This window comes from Danio rerio, chromosome 2 (genome assembly GCF_052040795.2).
Source record: "Danio rerio strain M-AB ecotype USA chromosome 2, GRCz13ab, whole genome shotgun sequence".
In the NCBI taxonomy this organism is placed as follows: Eukaryota; Metazoa; Chordata; class Actinopteri; order Cypriniformes; family Danionidae; genus Danio; species Danio rerio.
The window spans coordinates 26,260,084-26,286,772 of record NC_141022.1 but is presented as its reverse complement, the minus strand read 5'-3'; the positions used below and the strand labels follow the sequence as shown (position 1 = coordinate 26,286,772).

At 36.0% G+C, this 26,689-nt stretch overlaps 1 protein-coding gene and 2 long non-coding RNA genes across 3 annotated transcripts in view; 2 read left to right on the top strand and 1 right to left on the bottom strand.

Moving 5' to 3' along the window:
* Positions 1-84: 84 nt before the first annotated feature.
* On the top strand, positions 85-5,768 carry LOC147846338 (uncharacterized). The gene is made up of 2 exons (XR_015478444.1): positions 85-219; positions 5,325-5,768. It is a non-coding gene; the product is annotated as an uncharacterized LOC147846338 (long non-coding RNA).
* Positions 2,630-26,689, bottom strand: part of aire (autoimmune regulator) — a 46,103-nt gene continuing 22,043 nt past the window's right edge. Inside the window, exon 14 of the mRNA XM_087238466.1 lies at positions 2,630-5,692. The gene's annotated coding sequence lies outside the window, so the exon portion shown is untranslated. The remainder of the gene's footprint in view (positions 5,693-26,689) is intronic.
* On the top strand, positions 9,910-11,522 carry LOC147846337 (uncharacterized). The gene is made up of 2 exons (XR_015478449.1): positions 9,910-10,008; positions 10,687-11,522. It is a non-coding gene; the product is annotated as an uncharacterized LOC147846337 (long non-coding RNA).

Here is a 26,689-nt window from a genome sequence, read left to right as displayed (position 1 = left end):
AAAAAAGAGGCATTTAACACAGCAGCTGCAGTTCCCTGTCAGCCCACCAGGGCTTTCATAGCAGCCATGAGCTCTCGGGTTGTCACTACGTTCAGTGCTGTAATTTAAGAAAGCAGTCCATGGCAACATAAAGCCCTGTATTATTATTACTACACAGAGGGAGTGATGATTTCACCTTAATAGAGAAAAGATGTCAAAAGGTCTGAGCCAATCGAAAAGGTATGCAGACGTGTTGACACAAGATATGAATGCAAATAACATGAGCTAGCTAGATCAACCTTTGTGTATTTAAGAGCATATGGTGTTTACAGGTTTTACCTTTCCTTTCTCTTTGAACGTTACAGACTCAATTTATTTTATTTTTATCTGTAACATCCTTCTGTTTTGATTCAGTCGTTTCATAATTACTGTGAGCATCTGAAAAGCTTCAAGTTCTTGTTTTTGTGCTCGACAGCTCTGCTCTTTATCGGTTCCGTCAGTTTTGTTGGCCATATGCAAGCATTGCATAACTTTCTTCCTGGTTACTAGTTATTCAGTGAATTTTGTTCAGCAAAGAAAAAATAGAATGTAGCACACTTGATAAAGATACTATAGTAGCTTTAGTAAATACTATAGTGTTTTTAAACCATACTATTATAAAGAATGTCAGTTTATCTGCTGTGGTCATTTTATAGTTGCTGTGTTAATTAGGCATGGGCTGTTATAAGATTCTGATGGTATAATAATAACCTTGGATAAAATATCATGGTGAGGCGACACGGTGGCTCAGTGGTTAGCACTGTCACCTCACAACAAGCAGGACACTGGTTTGAGTCCTGGCTGAAGTTGGCATTTCTGTGTGGAGTTGCATTTTCGCCCTGTGTTTGCGTGAGTTTGCTCCGGGTGCTCCGGTTTCCCCATAAACAAAATTGGTTGTAGTTTATGTGTGTAAAAGTGAGAGTATATGGATGTTTCCCAATATTGGGTTTCAGCTAGAGGGCTATCCACTGCTTAAAACATATGCGGATAAGTTGGTGGTTCATTCCAATGTGGCTGCCCACTGATGAATAAAGGGACTTAGTCGAAAGAAAATGATTGAATGAAAAATATCATGGCGGCATGGTATTGATAATCTAAAATATATCCTTTTTAATGTCTGGGTGAAAAAACAACACCCTTTTCCCGCTTTGAACTCAATATATTTTATTTGAAGAAACATTTTAAATATTTTGGAGCAGTAAACATGTCAGGCTAAAAAATTTAAATAAATTGTTGACTTCTGCTGTCTTCATTTGTTTCAGAAACCGATTTCTTTATAACTTGAAAAGGCATCTTTGGATATCTTTCTTTCCTTTGGATATAAAATAAGCCACTGCACTGTTCAGGTCCAGAGCATGCATGGATGTTGGCGTATAAGTAATTTGTTTTTTTAAATGTTTCCTGAATAATGGGCTGACCCAAATGTACGACACTTTTTTGCTGGAGATACTGTCATGTAAAAAATGTACATGGGTCGTTATTCAACTACGGGCACTTTTAGCCTTGAAGAAAAATAAGGTTTTCTTCAAGAAGTTGAAAGGAAAAACTTGTTCAAAATTAACGTAACATGGCCTCATAAGTTTTAACAATTTGTCTAGTTTTAAGATCTGTAAGAGGACAAACGTAGATAAGAAAATAAAAAAAAAATTCCATCGTGAACTGAACAAATGTCAATTCCACCACATCTCAATATACAGCTTTTTTCAAATTTAAATCAATTATGGCAGTCAAACATTGTCTAAGATCATTTTTGTATCTAGTTTAACCAATCTTTCCACAATATATATAATAATTATACATTTGTCAATGAAATAAATCACTTGTATGCTAAATTGTTCACCTGTCACACTCTAAAATGTAATATTAATTTAGTTAAGTGCTTACAAGAAAATAAATTAACTGAATTTGTATATAAAGAGCGTGAACTGAAACATTGTAAATACACTTTTAATGTGTGATGAGAACTTTTTGAATTTTTTTTAAAAATGTGTGTGGTGATGGAAATGACAGTGGTGGAAATGATATTTCAACAGTTTATTGTGAAAAAAAAAATTGCTTTACCGATTAGCTTTGAATTGATACTAGCCTTTCATACAAAACACTCTTATTTACCTTATATTAGTATTTTGAAGGTACAACATGTTTGGAAATGACGTAGAATAATTGTTTTTCCTTTTCAAGCAATATTTACCCTGATTTTTCTTTGTGTTGTTGATAAAAATTTAAATTCTCTCCATCTTGAACTTGTTCTCAGATGGCACTATTCATTTTCATAGAAACCACCTAAATAATCTTTCACACAAACTTTTTAAAGCAGCATTACAGTGTTGTGGTGGTAATGTCACTGATACTGTGCGACAGCTATATTTTGTATTTAAAAATAATACTGATAATAGTCTCGCATTAATAACTATAAAATATTTAAATTATATCACTAGTGCTTCATTAAGATACATTAATAGACAACAGATAAATAATATTTTAAAATGTTATTTTCATTGTTGGAGTTTAAAACTCTGGGTGTGCGACAAGGTAAAAACAGTGATTTTGACACCTAAAAGGAAGTTGAAGAATATTAAAAAAATGTAAGTAGAAAGGTAGTACTTTGTTTAAAGTAGGTTTTATTGTTAGTTTGACAAAGAAAAAGGAATTTGAACAAAATGATACGTATTTTTGGATAATTGATCAAAGGACATGAAAGCGCACGTAGTTGAAGAGTTACCCATATACCGTAGTAATGGTCTCACAGACAATTTTAGCGGTTTTAAAACCTTTTTCAAAACACAGTAAATCTTGAAACTGGTTATCGTCCCATTCTAGTGATAATATAAACAAATTACTCACATCAATTTTCTCTGATTGTAGGTTATATTACTAAAATACAACTCAGTTTACCATCATAAAAACTAAAGTATAGTACATGCAGTATTTATTAAAGTTTATCAGTTTACTACAGTAAACTACTACAGTTAATTCTACAGTATGCTACAGTATATTATTCCTTAACAAAGTGTTGTAAATATTATACAGTATGTGCGAATACCGTATAATGCACAGACTGTGGTATGGTTCAATACGCATACTGATATAGACATTCTCAAACTATTGTAGATTTTTCTTAAAAGTTTCATGAAAACTAAGATATTTTTATATATCTATAGATCTATATCTATCTAGATCTATATATCTATATCTATAGATATGTTAGTTATAGTCTGTTTTATGTATATCTATTAGCCAGTGAGCTCTAAAACAGTGACAAAATTTATATTTAGAAGATATAAAACAAATATAAACATGTAAAGCTTGCTGTTTGTCACTTCTGCCTAAATCGGTCTATGATTTTTTTTCACATCCCCACATATTAGGCCTACATATTCTCATCAAATCTTGATCAACCAAGTATTCTTTAGCATCTGACATGTTCCACCCCCTTTAAGAGACTTTTCATTTAATGCGCTTGAGCTTAGCCGCTCTCACTGGCAGAGCTGTGAGAAAAACGAAACATTATTGGCTGTTTTTTTAACTATTCTATGTCTGATCCTCTCTTCATTTTTCAGTTGAGATTAGGTCAAAAATCTATTAAAAATGCACATTTCAAAGCACTTCACAGGACCTTTACATTTTGAAACATTTAGTGAATCTTTTAGTGATTTGTGTAATTTGCTGAATGTGACTAGACAAGAAACAATACTTTACAAAAAGTAATTTACAGCAATTTTACACAGCAGTATTCAAACTATGTTTTCCTTTGCATTTGCAATTTTGTCAGAATTTGTCATATCCACAAGGATATATTCATTTTCATTGGCTTAGTCCCTTATTTATCAGGGATGACCACAGTGTAATGATACAAATATTCCAGCATATGATTTACCTGGATGCCCTTCCAGCTGCAACCCATTACTGAGAAACACCTACACACTCTCACCCTCACTCATGCAATTTACCTATACGCATGTTTTTGGACTTGTGGAGGAAACTGAAGCACCCATAGGAAACCCATGCGAACATGGCGAGAACATACAAACTCCACACAGAAATGCCAACTGACTCAGCCAGGGCTTGAACCAGCGTCCTACTTACTGTGAGGCGATCGTGCTACCCACTGCGCCATCATGACGCCCAAAAGGATACATGAAAGCTAAATTTAATTTGTGACCAGTAATTTGAGATGTTACTTTGTGAAGAAACTATTTGTGTTTTCGGGCTCTCAAAATAGAGATGATCTACCAAACAGAGTTGTCCAAACTGTTTTTGCAAAGATTATTGAAATGAATAAGTGTTGCCTTAACTTGTACATACACTGTATCATATCTGTCACAAAAATTTCCATCTTCAATAATAAAACAGCAGTTTTACTGTTGTGAACTCTAAAAATACTGTAGATCAATCCAAACATGTTGAAGATGAGCCAATACACTGTTGATTAAAGAAATCCGTTTTTCTTTGAGAGCAGTTCATTCAGCACACTACATCCTCCTCAATTTACTTTTATTGAATTACCTCTTGTCTTCTTACCTGCCATACCGGCAAAGCTGAAGTGTTAACATTAGCCAACACATATTTTGATAATAAGTGTTTTCTTTTTTTTGGTGGTGTTAATTTTTACAAGCCAGTCTTCTTTGTTACGAACATTTTATTATGTGTGTGTGTAGGTATATTGACCAATTGTATTTATAGTGTAAAAGAAATATCATTCTCTCAGCAGAATTTTGCTAGAACATTACACTATATGGGACATGGTATACCTTTGCCCACACCAATATTATCTCTCCTATAGACCAAAAGCAGTGGCCAGCAGGAAACAGTGTGGGAACACCCTGTTAAAGCAGACAGGGTGGTAACGTTTCTTCCTCACCCTGTGGTTGCGTATGAATGCTCAGGTTGCTCCTGACCAAAACCATAATAAATGATGAAGGGTGTAATTCCACAGAGTGAGCCGGCAGGAATGTGTGATCAGTCGGGCTGAACTGTATATTGATTTCCACTAAATAATACTTAAATTAACTAGGAATACTGTATTTACTCATGTGTTTTGATATTGAGCAATCTGCCACGCACATTCCCCTCATGATCAGACTGATACCTGGTTATTTCCAGCTAAGTCTCAGACAGTGACTCAATGGGAAACAGGCATGTGCCTGCTTGACTGCAGGTGTGAGTAAAGGAAGTACTCAACGACAAGTCTGTGCAAATCAGTCAAAACTCTTCCTTAAAGTCATTCCTGGAAGCCAATGGCAAGACTTCAAAGCACGTTTATATTTGACATTCAGTCTTGTATTCGCTTTGTTTTCCCCCAACAGCCCTATCGAGGAGCCAAACTGGAATATCTCCATTCCTTCGGTATTTGTCCTGATATCTCACAGTTATAAAGCACCATGTGGGATTTTTTAGAGAAATCACAAGACTTGGAAAAGAAGACGAGTGAAAGAAGAAAGTTAAACTCAGCACCACAGGGATCAGATGTGGTTGTCTGGGTCGTGCAAAGCAGGCTGTTGGTATGCAGCACTAGAGAGGATGCTCTATACTCATCACAATTCAGCCTTTATTGGCTGCTACTGGCCTGGAATATTTTCATGGCACATTTGTGATTTAAGATGCGATTGAAGCATGAGACGGCCTTCAATGGACTGGGTTGTTCACGGGCCCATTCTGCTCCAGGCCACTTTATCTAGATAAAAAGAAGAAAACTCCATTAAGACAAGCCCTTTGTATCAGCATAAATATAAAGCAGTCTTTAAACAAAACCCACCAGAATGTTGCTTTTTTAATAATATGAACATGCTTTGTTTAAATACATTTTATTTGATAAATGATCCAACTCAAATTCACATTTACATCTTACAGTGTGTGTATGGATAACTCTGTGAAAGTTAAGTATATGGGTGGTAACGCTTTCTTTTACAACCCGCAAAGTACCGCGTAAGTACAGTGAAATTACAGTGTACTTTTCTGTACGTACTGTGTAAGTATAATGAACGTATGTGTAGGTATAAGGGAACAAACCTTAATGTTTGGGTAATAAGGGGGTAACAACCAGATGTTCATCACGAAAATTACCGCGTAAGTATAGTGAAATAACGGTGTACTTTTCTGTACGTATAGTGTAAGTATAAATAACGCTTACTTAGGTATAAGGGAACAAACTGTAATGCTTGGGTAATAAGGGGGTAACAACCAGATATTTAGCATGAAAAGTACCGCGTAAGTACTGTGAAATAACGTTGTACTTTTCTTTAAATTGCAAAAGAACAAACCATAATGTATGCGTAATAGGGGAGTAACAATAAGATATTCATCAAGCAAAGATCCGCGTAAGTATATTATGTTTACGATGTACTTTTCTTCAAGTATTGTATACATACGAAAAATTATGCAAGGATGGTGACAACCTATTGCTATCTGCAAATGTACAGTACATGCACCTGCGTGAGTACATTAGTACTCTTATTCAGTGCTTGGGTTTTATACGGGGTGTTTAATGAATAAAAGGTTTACAACCTGTGAAATTATGAACCCTTATTGTATACTGTATGCATTTTAAATAAATCTGCAATTCAATATAAAATATATTTCCATACACTACTTACCTTATGTTTACTCGTCGATCTCACCAAAGCCATCAATGTCTCCATAACTCACTATCAACAAATAACTTTGCATGATATAGGCCTACCGTCAGGGTTTAATGTAGATTAAAACAGGATCGCATCTTTACTGCTGTTTGCACAGGGGGGCTAACTGTTGCATTTCAGTAAATGTATAACTGATGCTTTATAAAAAAATGTAGTAATTTGGTCTTCAATCAATAAAAACTGCTGCTGTAGTTTACTCTGTTCTTAGTGTTCACGTATACACTAGTGTGTTAAAGTTCAGCTTCTTCCCTCTTTGTTCCCTGTAATTAAAGGGTGAATACAGTATTTGTTCCCTCCTTGTTCCCTGTTCTTACAGGGTAAATACCACATTTGAGGGTTGTAAATTAAAGTGAAGCATTGTTCCTCCCTTGTTACCTGTACTTACAGAGTAAATACCACATTTGAGGGTTGTAAATTAAAGTGAAGCATTGTTCCTCCCTTGTTACCTGTACTTACAGGGTAAATACCACATTTGAGGGTTGTAAATTAAAGTGAAGCATTGTTCCTCCCTTGTTACCTGTACTTACAGGGTAAATACCACATTTGAGGGTTGTAAATTAAAGTGAAGCATTGTTCCTCCCTTGTTACCCCCTTGTTCCCTGTACTTACAGGGTAAATACCACATTTGAGGGTTGTAAATTAAAGTGAAGCATTGTTCCTCCCTTGTTACCCCCTTGTTCCCTGTACTTACAGGGTAAATACCACATTTGAGGGTTGTAAATTAAAGTGAAGCTTTGTTCCTCTCTTGTTCCCTGTACTTACAGGGTAAATACAACATTTGAGGGTTGTAAATTAAAGTGAAGCTTTGTTCCTCCCTTGTTACCCCCTTGTTCCCTGTACTTACAGGGTAAATACCACATTTGAGGGTTGTAAATTAAAGTGAAGCTTTGTTCCTCTCTTGTTACCTGTACTTACAGGGTAAATACAACATTTGAGGGTTGTAAATTAAAGTGAAGCTTTGTTCCTCCCTTGTTACCCCCTTGTTCCCTGTACTTACAGGGTAAATACCACATTTGAGGGTTGTAAATTAAAGTGAAGCTTTGTTCCTCTCTTGTTACCTGTACTTACAGGGTAAATACAACATTTGAGGGTTGTAAATTAAAGTGAAGCTTTGTTCCTCCCTTGTTACCCCCTTGTTCCCTGTACTTACAGGGTAAATACCACATTTGAGGGTTGTAAATTAAAGTGAAGCTTTGTTCCTCTCTTGTTACCTGTAGTTAAAGGGTAAATTCAACATTTGTTCCCCACTTGTTCCCTTTAGTTTACAATGTAAAATCTTGAAGGCAGTAAAATAAATATACAAACACACAATATATTTCTTCTTTACTTTGTAACCTTTATTTTAATAAATAAGCATTTTAAAACACTTCATCTTAATCAAACATTGTCTTGTCTATCATTGCCTATACTCATTCATTTTCTCTTCGGCTTTGTCCTTTTGTTAATCTGGGGTCGCCACAGTGGAATGAACCACCAACTTATCCAGCATATGTTTTACGCAGTGGATGCCCTTCCAGCTGCAACCCATCTCTGGGAAACATCCATACACACCCATTCACACGCATACACTACAGACAATTTAGTCTACCCAATTCACCTGTACCGCATGTCTTTGGACTGTGAGGGAAACCGGAGCACCCGGAGGAAACCCATGCGAACGCAGGGAGAACTCCACGCAGAAACGCCAACTGACCCAGCCGAGGCTCGAACCAACAACCTTCTTGCTGTGAGGAAACAGCACTACCTACAGTGCCACTGTGTTGCCACCCAGCTGCAACCCATCACTGGGAAACATCCATACACACTCATTTACACACATACACTACGGACAATTTTAGCTTACCCAATGTCACCACATATTTTTGGACTTGTGGGAGCACCCGGATGAAACCCACGCTAACATGGGGAGAACATGCAAACTCCACACAGAAATGCCAACTGACCCAGCCGAGGCTCGAACCAGCGACCTTCTTGCTGTGAGGCGATTGTGCTACCCACTGCGCCTGCCTATACTCAGACAGCAAAATAACACAATATTTCATTCCCCCTTTTTTCTGGCATCTCTTGCTTGGCTTCCTCTTCTGCTCCTCTCAGCTTTCACTGAGGACTCTGATGGTGAGTGGCTGATGAAATCCCATGGGTCTTGCTGCTCTGCATTTATATAAAATATATGAACAGACATAAAGGCTTTTAGTAAGCTGTAGACATGTTTATTTTCCTGTTTTATGTGTGTGTAGTGGTTGTCCAACAATTTCACACACTAAACATTTACAGATACCATACAGACACTATACATTACTATCAAACAAAAGTACTATCATCAGATCATATGGAAGATTGTGATCATTTATAGTGATAATAATTAAAGCGCAGAGGGGAAAAGGCTATGTGCAGGCATTACAGACATTACAGAAGTAAAGATTATTTGCAGTTCAGTGTACACATTTAAATTCTGTGTTACTCATTAAATGGTAAGTAAATGTAACGTTTGGGTGAACTACCCCTAAGGTTAGTTTTTGATTAAAGTACATGTCTTAACCCATCATTAGTCCTAAATAAAGTGAAAGATAACATAATATGGTTGATGTACTGTTATGGACCCTTTTTACATTTCAGCGCAGTGAATGGGAAAGTACAACAAATTTTTTTTTTACAATCTTCTTTGCTCAAATAAAATGAAAACTTTATGATGGTGTTGTCTCGACAATTAGAAAAAGAAAAAATTTGCGTGAAACTGATAACGCCAGCAAGAATAGAGAATAACATATAATTTACTCATGTCCATACACTGTTTGAAACACTTCGCACATGTAATCATATTATATAATACATACGTAAATACAAACAAATGTTATTTTATTAAAAATATCATTTAAAAACTCAAGGATTTTAGATGCTGATGATCGTAAAACGCGTCATAACAGTATTGTGGAAAGGGAATTGTTAAAAATAGGTACAAACATCAGATATAAACAAAAACCTAAACAAACACTTCTATGTACATAACGTCATAAAAATACTTGTTTTATGTACCTCGCGCTGCCGTCCTTGTACTGCCGTGAACAGGAAATTCAGGGAATGGAGGACGGAGAGTTGAATCGATTCGTCTTCAACAAACCGATCAGTGTGACATCAAAACATCGCGAGAACAACAGACAGCTCCGTGTGCATTTGAATCCATCTCGCGATATTGTATCACTTCAGGTACGCGCCTACTGATTTGTTGATTCAAACGAGTTGTGAATCAAGAAGCCTCTAAAGATCCGAATCAAACTGCAGCAGCACGCCACGAGGTTTTGCTCAGACTTTTGGGACGTTTGGAATTGCTCCGTCTCGTCACCATGTAACACATGTGAGTAAATCGTTGTTAGTAAATAACGCTACTGTTACGATTAGAAATTGCATTAACCAGATTATATTTATTATGTTTCATTTGTTTTAGCGTAAAATTAATGCTAGTTCATGGCCGAATCTAAACGGCCAGCAGCGAATATTTACCAATGTTTACTGTCGTTTACTTTGCACATCTTAGAGATGTTGCCAAAGTTCTTCTGAATTTAGTTTCTTCATGTCATTCCAGATAGACTGGATGATAATCAGTTCAGATCTCTGTGGCTGTTGTCACACTCAGACTATTTTCTCCCTGTATACGTTAATTACAGCAAAGTTAATGACAAAAATAATGTTTGGAAATGTAAATTGATATATCAAACTGGCATGCTACAGAAAATATCAACATCCCCCCAATTACTAGTAACGTTAGCCTTGAACTTTAGCACAGTAGCCTACTATATAAGCCTTTTCCCCTCTGCGCTTTAATTATTATCACTATAAATGATCACAATCTCCCATATGATCTGATCATAGTACTTTTGTTTGATAGTAATGTATAGTGTCTGTATGGTATCTGTAAATATTTAGGATGTGAAATTGTTGGACAACCACCACACACACATAAAACAGCAAAATAAACATGTCTACAGCTTACTAAAAGCCTTTCTGTCTGTTCATATATTTTATATAAATGCAGAGCAGCAAGACCCATGGGATTTCATCAGCCACTCACCATCAGAGTCCTCAGTGAAAGCTGAGAAGAGCAGAAGAGGAAGCCAAGCAAGAGATGCCAGAAAAAAGGGGGAATGAAATATTGTGTTATTTTGCTGTCTGAGTATAGGCAGGCGCAGTGGGTAGCACAATCGCCTCACAGCAAGAAGGTCGCTGGTTCGAGCCTCGGCTGGGTCAGTTGGCATTTCTGTGTGGAGTTTGCATGTTCTCCCCATGTTAGCGTGGGTTTCATCCGGGTGCTCCCACAAGTCCAAAAATATGTGGTGACATTGGGTAAGCTAAAATTGTCCGTAGTGTATGTGTGTAAATGAGTGTGTATGGATGTTTCCCAGTGATGGGTTGCAGCTGGGTGGCAACACAGTGGCACAGTAGGTAGTGCTGTTTCCTCACAGCAAGAAGGTTGTTGGTTCGAGCCTCGGCTGGGTCAGTTGGCGTTTCTGCGTGGAGTTCTCCCTGCGTTCGCATGGGTTTCCTCCGGGTGCTCCGGTTTCCCTCACAGTCCAAAGACATGCGGTACAGGTGAATTGGGTAGACTAAATTGTCTGTAGTGTATGCGTGTGAATGGGTGTGTATGGATGTTTCCCAGAGATGGGTTGCAGCTGGAAGGGCATCCACTGCGTAAAACATATGCTGGATAAGTTGGTGGTTCATTCCACTGTGGCGACCCCAGATTAACAAAAGGACAAAGCCGAAGAGAAAATGAATGAGTATAGGCAATGATAGACAAGACAATGTTTGATTAAGATGAAGTGTTTTAAAATGCTTATTTATTAAAATAAAGGTTACAAAGTAAAGAAGAAATATATTGTGTGTTTGTATATTTATTTTACTGCCTTCAAGATTTTACATTGTAAACTAAAGGGAACAAGTGGGGAACAAATGTTGAATTTACCCTTTAACTACAGGTAACAAGAGAGGAACAAAGCTTCACTTTAATTTACAACCCTCAAATGTGGTATTTACCCTGTAAGTACAGGGAACAAGGGGGTAACAAGGGAGGAACAAAGCTTCACTTTAATTTACAACCCTCAAATGTTGTATTTACCCTGTAAGTACAGGTAACAAGAGAGGAACAAAGCTTCACTTTAATTTACAACCCTCAAATGTGGTATTTACCCTGTAAGTACAGGGAACAAGGGGGTAACAAGGGAGGAACAAAGCTTCACTTTAATTTACAACCCTCAAATGTTGTATTTACCCTGTAAGTACAGGGAACAAGAGAGGAACAAAGCTTCACTTTAATTTACAACCCTCAAATGTGGTATTTACCCTGTAAGTACAGGGAACAAGGGGGTAACAAGGGAGGAACAAAGCTTCACTTTAATTTACAACCCTCAAATGTTGTATTTACCCTGTAAGTACAGGGAACAAGAGAGGAACAAAGCTTCACTTTAATTTACAACCCTCAAATGTGGTATTTACCCTGTAAGTACAGGGAACAAGGGGGTAACAAGGGAGGAACAATGCTTCACTTTAATTTACAACCCTCAAATGTGGTATTTACCCTGTAAGTACAGGGAACAAGGGGGTAACAAGGGAGGAACAATGCTTCACTTTAATTTACAACCCTCAAATGTGGTATTTACCCTGTAAGTACAGGTAACAAGGGAGGAACAATGCTTCACTTTAATTTACAACCCTCAAATGTGGTATTTACCCTGTAAGTACAGGTAACAAGGGAGGAACAATGCTTCACTTTAATTTACAACCCTCAAATGTGGTATTTACTCTGTAAGTACAGGTAACAAGGGAGGAACAATGCTTCACTTTAATTTACAACCCTCAAATGTGGTATTTACCCTGTAAGAACAGGGAACAAGGAGGGAACAAATACTGTATTCACCCTTTAATTACAGGGAACAAAGAGGGAAGAAGCTGAACTTTAACACACTAGTGTATACGTGAACACTAAGAACAGAGTAAACTACAGCAGCAGTTTTTATTGATTGAAGACCAAATTACTACATTTTTCTATAAAGCATCAGTTATACATTTACTGAAATGCAACAGTTAGCCCCCCTGTGCAAACAGCAGTAAAGATGCGATCCTGTTTTAATCTACATTGAACCCTGACGGTAGGCCTATATCATGCAAAGTTATTTGTTGATAGTGAGTTATGGAGACATTGATGGCTTTGGTGAGATCGACGAGTAAACATAAGGTAAGTAGTGTATGGAAATATATTTTATATTGAATTGCAGATTTATTTAAAATGCATACAGTATACAATAAGGGTTCATAATTTCACAGGTTGTAAACCTTTTATTCATTAAACACCCCGTATAAAACCCAAGCACTGAATAAGAGTACTAATGTACTCACGCAGGTGCATGTACTGTACATTTGCAGATAGCAATAGGTTGTCACCATCCTTGCATAATTTTTCGTATGTATACAATACTTGAAGAAAAGTACATCGTAAACATAATATACTTACGCGGATCTTTGCTTGATGAATATCTTATTGTTACTCCCCTATTACGCATACATTATGGTTTGTTCTTTTGCAATTTAAAGAAAAGTACAACGTTATTTCACAGTACTTACGCGGTACTTTTCATGCTAAATATCTGGTTGTTACCCCCTTATTACCCAAGCATTACAGTTTGTTCCCTTATACCTAAGTAAGCGTTATTTATACTTACACTATACGTACAGAAAAGTACACCGTTATTTCACTATACTTACGCGGTAATTTTCGTGATGAACATCTGGTTGTTACCCCCTTATTACCCAAACATTAAGGTTTGTTCCCTTATACCTACACATACGTTCATTATACTTACACAGTACGTACAGAAAAGTACACTGTAATTTCACTGTACTTACGCGGTACTTTGCGGGTTGTAAAAGAAAGCGTTACCGCTGGGTCAAGTTAGGACAGAAAGAGTCATCAGCCTGATATGAAAACAAAATAGTTTTGAAAAAGCTTATCTGCTTAATCTTACATTGCAGGACATAATTCAGAGCACTTCGAATTTATCATCGGTTCTCTGGAATTGCCGATAATTGGTCAGTAAATTCAATAAATCTCCCAAAATAGATAAAATGTATTTTCTTTAGCAAAGAGAGTAAGCAAGAGGATTGGCTGGTATGCGAAATGAAAATAAAATCTTAATGGATTAAACAAATATTACTATTTTACACAAACTCTACCACCAAATTCAATTCATCTTTAATTCTGTAGCGCGTGTACAATGTAGATTGTGTCAAAGCAGCTTGACATTGAAGTTCTAGTAAATTGAAAATGTGTCAGTCTAGTTTTCAGAGTTGAAGTTCAGTTTAGTTCAGTTCAGTTCTGTGCGGTTTAAATTTCACTGCTGAAAATCCAAACACTGGAGAGCAAATCCATTGACGCGCAGCTCCACAAGTCCCAACCAAGCAAGTCAGTGGCGGGGAAAAACCTTTACCAATTGACGAAGTGAAGGAAAAAACCTTGAGATAAACCAGGCTCAGTTGGGAATGACCATTTCTCCTCTGGCCAAACTTCTTGTGCAGAGCTACAGTCTAGGCGCCAGAGGCTGGAGAACGATAGATGTCCATCGTGAAGAAGCTGCAGGTTAGAGTATGTCACCGGTGGGTGTTCAGGCTGTCCCACAGGGTCAATGCAGAGACTCGTCTGTCACTGAGGTCTTTTAGGAATCAGTCTCACACTTTCCGCTTCTCTATGATCACTACAGCATCAGCTCAGGATAGGTCCAGGATTAGGAATACCTTGGCATCATTTCTTTACAGGTATTCACTAATAAACGAAGAGCTCAGATGCAACAGCATACATGTCTCTGAAATTTTCTTCTAAGGTGAGAATTTTTTTTCAGCCTCCTATGTTTGTTATTTCACTAGATTTTTTTGTATCTGAACTGTTCAAAACATGTACTGTATAAATATTTGTGATAATTCAAAAGTTTAATTATTAGTTAAACTAATAAAAACTTGTTGACTAATTGGTAAAACGGTGATTTGACAGATTCTGGAACTGCACAGTTGAAGTCGGAATTATTAGCCCCCCTTAATTATTAGTCCCCCTGAATTATTAGGGCCCCTGTTTATTTTTTTCCCAATATCAGTTTAACGAAGAAGATTTTTTTTAACATCTTTCTAAACATAATAGTTTTAATTACTCATTTCTAATAACTGATTTACTTTATCTTTGCCATGATGACAGCAAATAATATTTGACTAAATATTTTTCAAGACACTTCTACGCAGCTTAAAGTGAAATTTAAAGGCTTAATTAGGTTAACTTGGCAGGTTAGGGTAATTTGGCAAGTCATTGTATATGGAATGGTTTGTTCTGTAGACTATCAAAAAAATATATAGCTTAAAGAGGCTAATAATTTTGTCCTTAAATAGTGTTTAAAATTTTAAAAACTGCTTTTATTCTAGCCAAAATAAATCAAATAAGACTTTCTTCAGAAGAAAATATATTATCATACATACTGTGAAAATTTCCTTGCTTTATTAAGCATAATTTGGGAAATATTTAAAAATCAAAGGGTGGCTAATATTTCTGATTTCAACTGTATACTTAAATAGAGTATTTATATATGTCATCAAATAATGCTTGTTAAATACAAGACTTTTTTGTTATAATTGAATAAATCCTCACTCACAAAAAACATATCTGCTTAATCATGCATTGCTGGAAATAATAAAGAGAGCTTCAAAGTTCAAAGTTATTAGCGATTCTCTGGAACTGCCAATAATACTGTAGGTCTGTGTTTTGTGTAAATTGTAGATCTGCCATCTCCCGAAATAGATCAAAGGTTTTTTAATGAACAAAGGAAGCAAGAACAACTCAACATTTTGCAGTATGCACATTTTTGAAGATCAAATGTAATTTGAAACTTGAATATATGACATACTATAAGTATTCACGTCAAGCCAGTAATTTTTACAAACTAAGTTCAGCTTTATCAGTCTGAATGGTTTCATTCCGACTGAAATAAAACGAAAACATAGACAATGTATTCTGCTAAACCGAACCGATTTAACCAATCAAACTAAAAAGACCAGACCCAAACACTATAGAGACAATCCTTTTCTTATTCTGTTGTAGAATATGGAGTGACTTGAAGTAACAAATATAACAACCCAAATAGTATTATAATGTCTAAAACAAATTCTTTATCATGAAATTTAAATGGGTGCAAGAACAACCTATAAAGACACTGACAGGAGCCTAAAGCATGTAAATGCTCATGCTTATTTTAAGGTACAATTCTTGCCATTAATGAACCATTGCTTTTGCCTCAATAACTTATAATTTGCTGTTTATCTATAGTTAATTAAGATATAACTGGTAAGGTTTAAGTATTGGGTAGGATTAGGGATTTCTTATGAGATAATGCAGAATATATTCTTTATAAGTACTAATAAAGAGGCAACATCTTCATAATAGGCAGATAATAGTGACCACTGGTGAACTTAAACTAAAGTGTTCCCTAAGAAATTAATTTAAGAGCACAGACAGGTCAAAATAGGTCACAAAGAAGCAAAGCTGTTAATGATAAAGTGCATGAAATAAACTTATAACACAGGCAAAAAGTGGGTCAAGCATGCTTTTATGGCATTAAATAATGATGCGAATACCTTTAAACTGACTTCAAACCTAAAAAAAAAATGGCGTAATCATCTATCAGCATGTCTTTGTGTAAATGGGATGTTTTTTAGCCTTTCTCACAGCGTCATTAGTCATAATAAACCTAATCGACATCATTCCTCAGATTCTTCTCATGACTCGCTGCTGACAAGCCGAAAATGAGGAATGAGCGGCAAAGCAGTTGTGCATTCCTCGCATACTGTAGGTATTTACCTTTTCTTGCAAATGATGACTTGACTTGACTAAACTGATTTGTTTAAAAATAAATAAAACAGGAACCTTTAATTGCAAAATCATTGAAAGCGATGCTGGATATGAGAAGTGGTGATATGGCAATACAACACAATTACAGATGGAGTTGGTGCAGATCCCCTAAATAGTTTTCCCCTGGATCAGGAGAATGCCGTTTATTCATGTGAGTCTCCGCTTTTACCGACTGTGAGCCCCTGAGCAAATAACTGCCCCCACCACTGCTGATCCAGCACATAGTTCACACTCAGCGCTTTTGACCACCAAGGTGATGGAGGACATGGGGAAGGAGTATATATATATATATATATATATATATATATATATATATATATATATATATATATATATATATATATATATATATATATATACAGTTGAAGTCAGCCCCCCTTTGAATTTTTTTTTTACTTTTTAAAATATTTACCAAATTATGTTTAATACAGCAAGGAAATTTATGTATGATATATATGATAATAGTTTTTCTTCTAGAGAAAGTCTTAACTGTTTTATTTCAGCTAGATTAAAAGCAGTTTAAAAATAACAAAACTATTAGCCCCCTTAAGCTCTATATATTTTTGATAGTCTACAGAACAAACCATCGTTATACAATAACTTGCCTAATTACCATAACATGCGTAGTTAACCTACCTTATCTAGTTAAGCCTTTAAATGTCACTTTAAGCTGTATAGAAGTGTCTTAAAAAATATCTAGTCAAATATTATTTACTGTCATCATTGCAAAGATAAAATAAATCTGTTATTATAAATGAGTTATTAAAACTATTACGTTTAGAAATAGTTTAGTAAAAAATAAACGGGGGGTAAATATTCAGGGAGGCTAATAATTCTGAATATATAAATTTATATATATATATATATATATATATATATATATATATATATATATATATATATATATATTTGTTTTTTTTTAACCCTAACCGTACGTTCACACCGAAAGCGGCGAGAGCGTCCAAGGTCGCTCTTGCCGCCCTGGCGACAACGCTGTCTGCCTTCAGCTCCGGCGGCGAGAGCGTCAAAACTCGCTACATTGATCTCGTACTTAAAGGAGCCGTTGCAGCATTATCAGTTACATTCCTGCATAAGACATGTTTTTAGCGTGAAAATGTTGCGCACTTCTTATCAAATTCATATAACAATGGATGATCAAGTTGCGTGTGGTGTGGCTTTGCTCTATTTTTCCAATATGTGTCCATATGTCTGAAATATCCTGAAGCAGCAGTACTGTTTTGTACTGTCACATCGCGTGAGATTCCCGCTTTTTAAAGATAAATTTATATAACATTAATGAACATCAGTAACTCGCCAGTAACTTATTTAATGTATGTTCCTGTAAGAAAACATTGTAAATAATTGGAAATCCGGCGACCGCAATAATCAAACCCTTGGGAACAACTGTGGTCGGAACCAAAGTTCACTGGTCTGTGTTCCCTGAACTACTATCAAGCGGTGGACGTCTTTATTCTGATTGCTTGCCGCCGAACCGCGTCATAGCTCATTACCATAAAGTTGACTTCATTTCAACTCTCCTCGACGCTCACGCCGGCGAAGACGCGCCGCGCTGCTCCTCGCCGCTTATCATCGCCTATCGCCGCCGGCTCTCATTGAAAATGAATGACTTCCGGCTACTTTGACGCTCTCGCCGCTTTCGGTGTGAACGTACGGTAAAACTTTATATTGACCTTATTCTAAAATGCGGAAGTGCGCCTGTTTTCGCGATTGTCTTAGAACTTCCGATTCAGTCGCCTATGGGAGAAATGTCTAGGAATAATAAATGCCAAAAAACGGTCAAACTACTTGCTCTACAAACAAATTTTTGCATGACTATACAGACCAAGTAGAATAATATAATAATAAAATATCAAATTGCAAGATCAAGCTGTTTTTAACGTCAAAAAATGAATGGAAGTGAATGAGACCGGAAGTGTCATGCCAAAAAGATTCAAATGGCAGCGCCCACTCGTTGGCGGAGAATAAGATAAATAGACAGTTAAGTAACCTTGGAGAAAATTTAACAGTATTAGCACAAACAAATAAAAATATGGGTTTGAGTATCAGACTCTCGGGTTAACTTTAATGTTTTATTAACATAACTACACTGTTAGAAATTCCATACATTTGGTGGCAAAAACCTGACAGTTGTTTTAAGGTAAACTAACGTTACTGTATTTCATACACTGTAAAAAAAAAGATGGGTTCCACATAGGAATGCTCCGATCAATCAGCAGGAGATTGGTATTGACCGATAATCACATTTATTGACTCGATCTGTACTCACTAATCTCTCCAATCTCATGAATTGATCGCAAATGTTTGTTTACGAGTTTACAAGTAGAGGAAGGCACATGTGCGCATATTGGCGGGTTATATATCAGCAGCACTACAATCATTTTAATCTGTTTTATCTATTATTTTCTGTAATGTCCACACAAAATTGTTGTACGTGTTTAAGGGATTATATATTTATTTTCTTTTGTAAGTAGAAAGCCCCAGAATCAAACTTGAGGGAAAATGTGCTTTATGCAATGGTAAAGTTATATGAAGCTTGAAGCATCAGAATCTGTACTCTGTATTGGCCAATGACCATGACTAGGAATCGGTACATGGTATCGGGTGGAATCGGAGCATCCCTAGTTCCACACAATTAGGGAGCGTGGGGCACAAAGAAATGCAGAGTAAAATGTAATACAGAGTTTTAAGGTACAGTGCATCTAGAAAGTATTCATAGCGCTTCACTTTTTTCACATTTTTTGTTACAGCCTTGTTCCAAAATAAATTAAATTCATTTATTTCCTAAAAATTCTATGCACAATAGCTCATAATGACAATGTGAAAAAAATGATTTTTTTAAATTGTTGCAAATTTATTACAAATAAAAATCATATGTACAAAAGTATTCACAGCCTTTGCCGTGAAGCTCTAAATTGAGCTCAGGTACATTCTTCAGGTACATTTCCACTGATCATTCTTGAGATGTTTCAGCAGCTTAATTGGAGTTCACCTGTGGTCAATTCAGTTAGTTGGACATGATTTGAAAAGGCATACACCTCTCTATATAAGGTGTCAGGGTTGACAGTGCACGTCAAAGCACAAACCAAGCATGAAGACAAAGGAATTGTCTGTAGACCTTCAAGACAGGATTGTCTCAAGGCACAAGGCTGGGGAAGGTTACAGAAAAAATTTCTGCTGCTCTGAAAGTTCCACTGAGCACAGTGGCCTCCATCATCCGTGAGTGGAAGATGTTTGGAACCACCAGGACTCTTCCTAGAGCTGGCTGGCCATCTAAGCTGAGTGATCGGGGGAACTGAAATGCTAGTCCATCGATGCACAGCTCCACAAGTTCTGAACTATGCAAGCCCTGGCGAAAGCGGCGTGAAAAAAAACTTCACCAATTGGCAAAAGTAGAGGGATTAAAAAAGCCTAGAGAGAAACCAGGCTCAGATAGGCACGACCATTTTTTCTATGGCGAAACGTCTTGTGCAGAGCTGCAGTCCACGCGCCTAAGGCTGGAGAACGCTGGACGTCCATCATGGAGAAGCTGCATGAGAGAGTGGTCACTGACTAGTGTACAGGCTGGACTTTCAGGATCGGTGCGAGGACTCGTCTGTCACTGGGTTGCTGTTACAAATAAGCCACACACTGTTGGACACCAATTAAACTAATAAAATAATTTTGGAATTTTGAGTGTAACATGGAGACCTTTTTGTATAAAAATGTTTTTTATAGAAAAAAAAATCCAATAATAAAAATAAACGCATTGTATAATAATGGATAATAAAGCAAATAAATCCAAATGTGTTTATCCAATAGATAAATAAATAAACATGCTGTGCTTTGTAGAATAAAAATTGTGAAGTAGGAAATATACTATTTAAAGTAAACAGAAAATTAATTGTGTGAAATCTGACTTTTTAAGCACATGTTAAAGCTGACCCTCTGTCTGTTACAACTTGCCCCACAGGTGGGGTAAATAGTGACGTTTTTACTCCTGTCACTTTTGTAAATACTGCACAGAAACCATAGGTCTGGTGATTGTACTTTCAGTGCTTATTTGTAGGAGAGGCTTGTGTGTTGTTGGGGGAAAAAAATAAGAGTTTGTCTAACCACATTACTTTGTTAACTATTTGGCCACAACCAAAAAGTGGCACTTTGTGCCACGTTCTCCCCTACTACATGTTGTCTCAACACAAATTGGTTAAGTTACTTTTGAATGTTTTTACACATTTAAGTGGATTGAACATAAAACAATTAGGTTGTACCAAAAAAACTCAAAAAGAACTGTATTGTTTTACTCATTTTAAATAAGTAGTTTGACTTTGAACAAGCAGCAAATTCTTTTTTTCTTTTAGTGTTATGCAGTAACACCAATGTTTTAAGGTACAGTACTAACATCTACACGCCATACCTTAATTACAAAGACAAAAACACAACCATGAGCATGTGGCAATGGGAAAGTCATGTCATCACAAACAGCTTTTCCCACAAATAGAGAAACATACTATAATGAATGATCAGTGTCAATCACACAACTGCTAAACACAATCAAGGCAACAAACATGAAATCAAATGAATGCAATAAAGGTTATTTACCAAAATTAGATGTAGCAAACAACTTTAATGTACTTAGCTGATGAGAGATAAACTAAAAAAGAAACACAGCCAAAAATGTAGTAATTAAACTACTTACACTGACATTTTAGTGGGTGTCTGCAGTTACTTGTGATAAAAAGATGAATAATAGTTACATTTTTACCAAAAAACACTACAAAACATTTTTTTAAAGTGTAAGGCCAATTGAATCTGTGTTTAAAAAATACTGTATATCATTTTAATTCAATGTTATATGTTTTTTTATATTTATGCCATCTTGTTATATTTAACAGTACTTGGATGCTGATAAGATAACGGAGGCAAACAACACAGGTCTCTGTGTGTTTCTGGAAGGTCATATAAGAATCTGCTTAAGGTAAACAGACTTTAGTTATAAAACTTGATCAGGGATCTCAGTTGTTTTGCACTTACACACAAGTCTTTTTGTACTTCAAAGCACCACAAATCAGTTCCTTTATGGCTGTGAACCTGTCAGCTGAGTGACCTTAAAATAGTAGCACACTGAAAAAGAGTCATTATGTGTGGAAGGCACACAAGCAAGCTATTTTTACCATTGTGGTAGAATGTCCTTACACACAGTTCAAGTCATTTTAACTGACTGTATTATATTGTGTGGGATTATACCAACGTCCACTTCGAATCTATAGAGAATCCGGTTTGATTGTAAAGTGATAAATCTGATCCAGAACTGGGCTAAATATACTGTAGTTTACGAGCAGGGAGATTTGTTGTCGTCTGGTAATTACTTGAATCTGGAGTATATTGTGTTGGTAAGTGGAGTTTGATTTATTTCCAAAACATTTAACCCAGCTTTTTTTTTTCATTGGTGAGATGCTGTTGAACTGGATGAAGTTATGTGAGCAAAGTTTCTGTTTACATGGAGCTAACCTAGTTCTCTGTGTCCCATTACACTTCAGTGGGTAAAAAGCACAAATACAGCCATTTTGTGCAGGCTGATATTGACTTCAGTGAGCCATTACAGGGGTTACATAAAAGTGAAGCAAGTGTTATTTGGCTTGTTCCAGAAGAATCCTTCTGAAAAAGGCTTGATATAATAAATTAAATGTAGAACGTAATATAATATAACTGAAGATATAATACATTAGACGACACTGTGGCTCAGTGGTTAGCACTGTTGCCTCACAGCTGGTTCGAGTCCCGGCTGGGGGAGTTGGCATTGCTGAGTGGAGTTTGCATTTTCTCCCAATGTACACGTGGATTTCCTCTGGATGCTCAGATTTCAACAACAGTCCAAACACATGCGCTATCGGTGAATGGTATAAACTAAACTCGCCAAAGTGTATTAGTGTAAATGAGTGTGTGTGGATATTTCCCAGTACTGGGTTAAAGATGGAAGGGCATCACCTGTGTAAAACATTTGCTGGATAAGTTGCCGAACTCTGATAAATAAAGGGACTAAGTCAAAGGAAAATTAACGAATACAGAAAGACAAACCTGCAATAACCTGGGTAATTATTGCTGAATTAACTGATTTGTCAAATTGTGCTATGCAACAGTTTACCTCCATCATTTGGTTAGAGTTGTGAGACATCTGGTGAATATTCCATTTTATTTCACTATACAGGCTTTATTAGTTTAAATTGGGAGATAAACATTCACAATTGCAAGGAACAGAACAGCTAAAAAGCCTAAAACTGCATAATATTCACAGTATAAAATTAGAAATTGAAATAAAAAGTTGCAACTCTTTGAATGGTTTTTGTATAAACGTTTTTATTCTGGAGTGTATAAACAGTACTGCTGTTCAGACTGGTTTGTGTGAATTGTGACCTACTGTATTATCCAAAGGGAAAAAAGTCCAAATTGTACAATTTGCTTCCAGACTTTTTTCAATTTCCTAAAATTTTAGAGAAACAATAATTATCTTTAAATATTTCTGTAAGTTTAAGCTTGCTTTTCACAAGGCTGCACTTACAGTATAAGAAAAAGGTTAAAAACATTATGAAATAAAAGGCCAAATTACTCATTATTTAGGTACATTGAAAAAAAATCTGTTATTTTATGTTTGTTTTTTTCCGGCACCTGTGTGAATGTGGTAAATTACAGAAATTTACTGTAAAATAAAAGCTGTTAAATTACAGAAATTTGCTATAAAATAACAGACGTTAAATTACAGAAATTTACTGTAAAAAAACGGACGTCAAATTATAGAAATTTATCTTAAAATAAAAGCTGTTAAATTACCGAAATTTACTTTAAATTAACGGATGTTAAATTACAGAAATGTACTGTAAAAAAACGGACGTTAAATTATAGAAATTTACTGCAAATAAAACGGACGTTAAATTACAGAAATTTACTGTAAAAAAACGGACATTAAATATAGAAATTTAATGTAAAAAAAAAAAACGTATGTTAAATTACAGCAATTTAACAGAAATTTAAATGAAAGAACATTTCTGTAATTTACCATCTGTTATTTTACATTAAATTTCTGTAATAAAATAACATTTATTAAAAAAAACAACCTAAAAAAAAGAATTTTTTACCGTGTATAAAACAGTATTTATTATATAAAAGTTTCTAAAACAACATATTTTAGGAACAATTACCTCAAAATTTAAAACTCATTCACCTTCATATTATAATAACAACTTAATTTAAAACTAATTAAATAATAATATTCTTACAGAATTCTTACATAACTTCATAGGCTTAATAATACAGTGCAGTAGTTATACTAAATACTATTATGGTACATTCAAACCATTATGTTCTCAGTGGGTACCTTAATGTCAAAATGACATTGAAAAACACACAACAAAAATGCTAATTGATTTGATGTCAATTGAATACCTTGATGTCAAAACAACTTCAAATTGAAGACTTACTTTTACTCACTGCAAGGCCTACTTGTGTATGAGGTGGGTTGTTAGCCCAACGCTTAACCCCCAACCTGGAGGACCAGGACATACACACATACATTACAGACAATTTAGCTTACCCAATTCACGTAAAGCACATGTTTTTGGACTTGTGGGGAAAACCAGAGGACCCAGAGGAAACCCACGAGAACACGGGCAGAACATACAGACTCAGAAATGCCAACTGACCCAGCCGGTGTTCAAACCAGTGACTTTCTTGCTGTGAGGCGACATCGCTAACCACTGTGCCAACGTGCCACCATTCAAATTGACCTCTGGGGTCAAAAAATACTTCAAAAATGTATCACATAATTATAGGACAGTTGTTTGATTAATTTGTCATGTTTTTTGACAACAGTGTTAGATATCAATTTGATGTCCTTTTAAAATCAGCATACTGTAGCTTTCGTTCATAGTGATACAAAATCCAGTTTAAATTGGAAGCTTGCAGATGAATAAAACATGTCCTAAATCATATTACCGTTTGTGTCATTATTTTGGTGGCCAAAAGGGCATCAACAAGTGGATGTCAAGGTTTTAAAATCAAATCGATTTGCTTTTATGATGTGTGTTTTGAAGTCATGCTTGACGTCATTTCGATGTCGTTTTAAATCAAGGTGCCCGCTGGATTGTTTATCCATAATATTGGAAAGACTGAAAAGAAAATTCCTTAATATATTTAGTTTTTGCTCCACTCAAAAGTAGTGAAACAAGTTTAGAATGACATGAAAGAGCATGTTTGACTTTCAGTTTTGCATGAGATATTCCTTCAGTCCTCGTCATATGTTTTAGGATGATCCTCTTGATCTTCTTAACAATAATAGGAGCTGTTCGAAACATCAGTGCACTCAAATGACAATGCAAATGTTTAGTAAAGGCTGGCACTAGTATGTGTTTTGAGTAGTAGTGTGTTTGGTGAGCAAAAAGCGTGGGAATTATGGGAGGAATGTGAAGGGCATGACCAACAGCATATCGCAGGAAACTCACAGAGAGAGAAAAGGCTAACCAAACATCTACTTAAAAAAAGACCATAATAACATCTGCGCCTTTCAGAGATTACCACAAATCACCAGTGTCAAATCATTCTCTTGAACTGTAATGAAAACACACCAAGACACTGACTTATAAAAACAGCTCAAAAGCAAATAAGAAAATAATTCATCGCTCTATTAGAAGTGAGCCAAATTGTTTGTGTCAAAAAGCAACTAAGTATCCCAACTCACGCCTTATCTCAAACAAACATATTACAAGTATTTGGAGAAATGGCAAGCATGCGGTTCCTGATAATACGCTGTTTGTTTTTGCATTATTGTGGTACCATTCCCTTGAAGGTATGCTGAATATGTGCCTCTTAACCTTTTATGGGTCAATTGACATTCCACCATGATGGCTTGCACAAGATTTGTTCGTAGATGAGATAGAAGCCAGTTCAAACTGGGATTGTTGTGTGTTGAAACTAATCTTCACTTTCACAATGCAACAGACAGGGCTTTCCAGCAAATTCGAAACAGGTGAATGACTTGACATTATTTGATGGGTTGTTCCAGCAAATGAAGGTCCAGGAGCGGAATCACTTCACTTTTATTTGGAGCATTTTGGGTTTTCCATGCTGCTGTGCCTTGAATCTGCCAATAATTATCTTTCCAGCTGGAAGACATGTGCAAAACTGTGCTGTACTGCAGTATTAATTATGAATGAGAAGAGGCCATACTGGGTGAATCTGGGTGAGAGGCTTGAGCAATCTGTGAGAAAACTCTTTTTGGGTATTGAGGTCATGCCCTGTTTTTAAGTGGATGGTCCTGGAATCTACATATGCATCAGGAAGGTTTCTGGGTGACAAAGCTGAATCATCATGAGTTTGAGTTGGAACTCAAACAATCCTGTAGTGAATCTGCAAAGAGTGGCCGATAAGACTGACAACAGATTGGCGTCCATTCTAGATTTATGGAAAACTTTTGCTAGTTTTTTATTTTTTCATTTTCCTTCGGCTTAGTCTCTTTTTTCATCAGGGGTCCCCACAGCAGATTGAACCGCCAACTTATCCAGCATATGTTTTACCAAAGTCCCTTAAAGGCAAGTCATTTTATTCGGCAGGGATCTTTGAAACTCTTCTCATTGAAACATCAAATTTTCCCAAACAACTTGTCAATTATACGATTACATTTCATATTATGAATAAGCTATAAAATGAAACAACAACTGTCTATTTAGTTTCATTTCTAAATGTTCGTATCACACAAAATTTGTAGAAACTCATGTCTGGTTCGAGCCCCTCTACCGGAGAATTCTCATTCTACAGCGATCGCTGATTGGCTCCTGTACTAGAAGGCGGGGCTTCATTCGCCATATTGACAGTTACACTTTTCCCCATTCAAAAGTATACGAGTACACATCTTGTATTTTCTACAGTCTTTGGTTTTACGCAGCGGATGCTCTTCTAGCCGCAATCCATAACTTGGAAACACCCATACACTTCTGTCGTTTTCACAGTATTATACTGCATTTCTCAACAGTTTCTTACTGTATAAGATGTGCACAGTGTGTTACTGTATATATTGTTTTCACAGTATAATAATGTATTCTCTACATTTCCATAC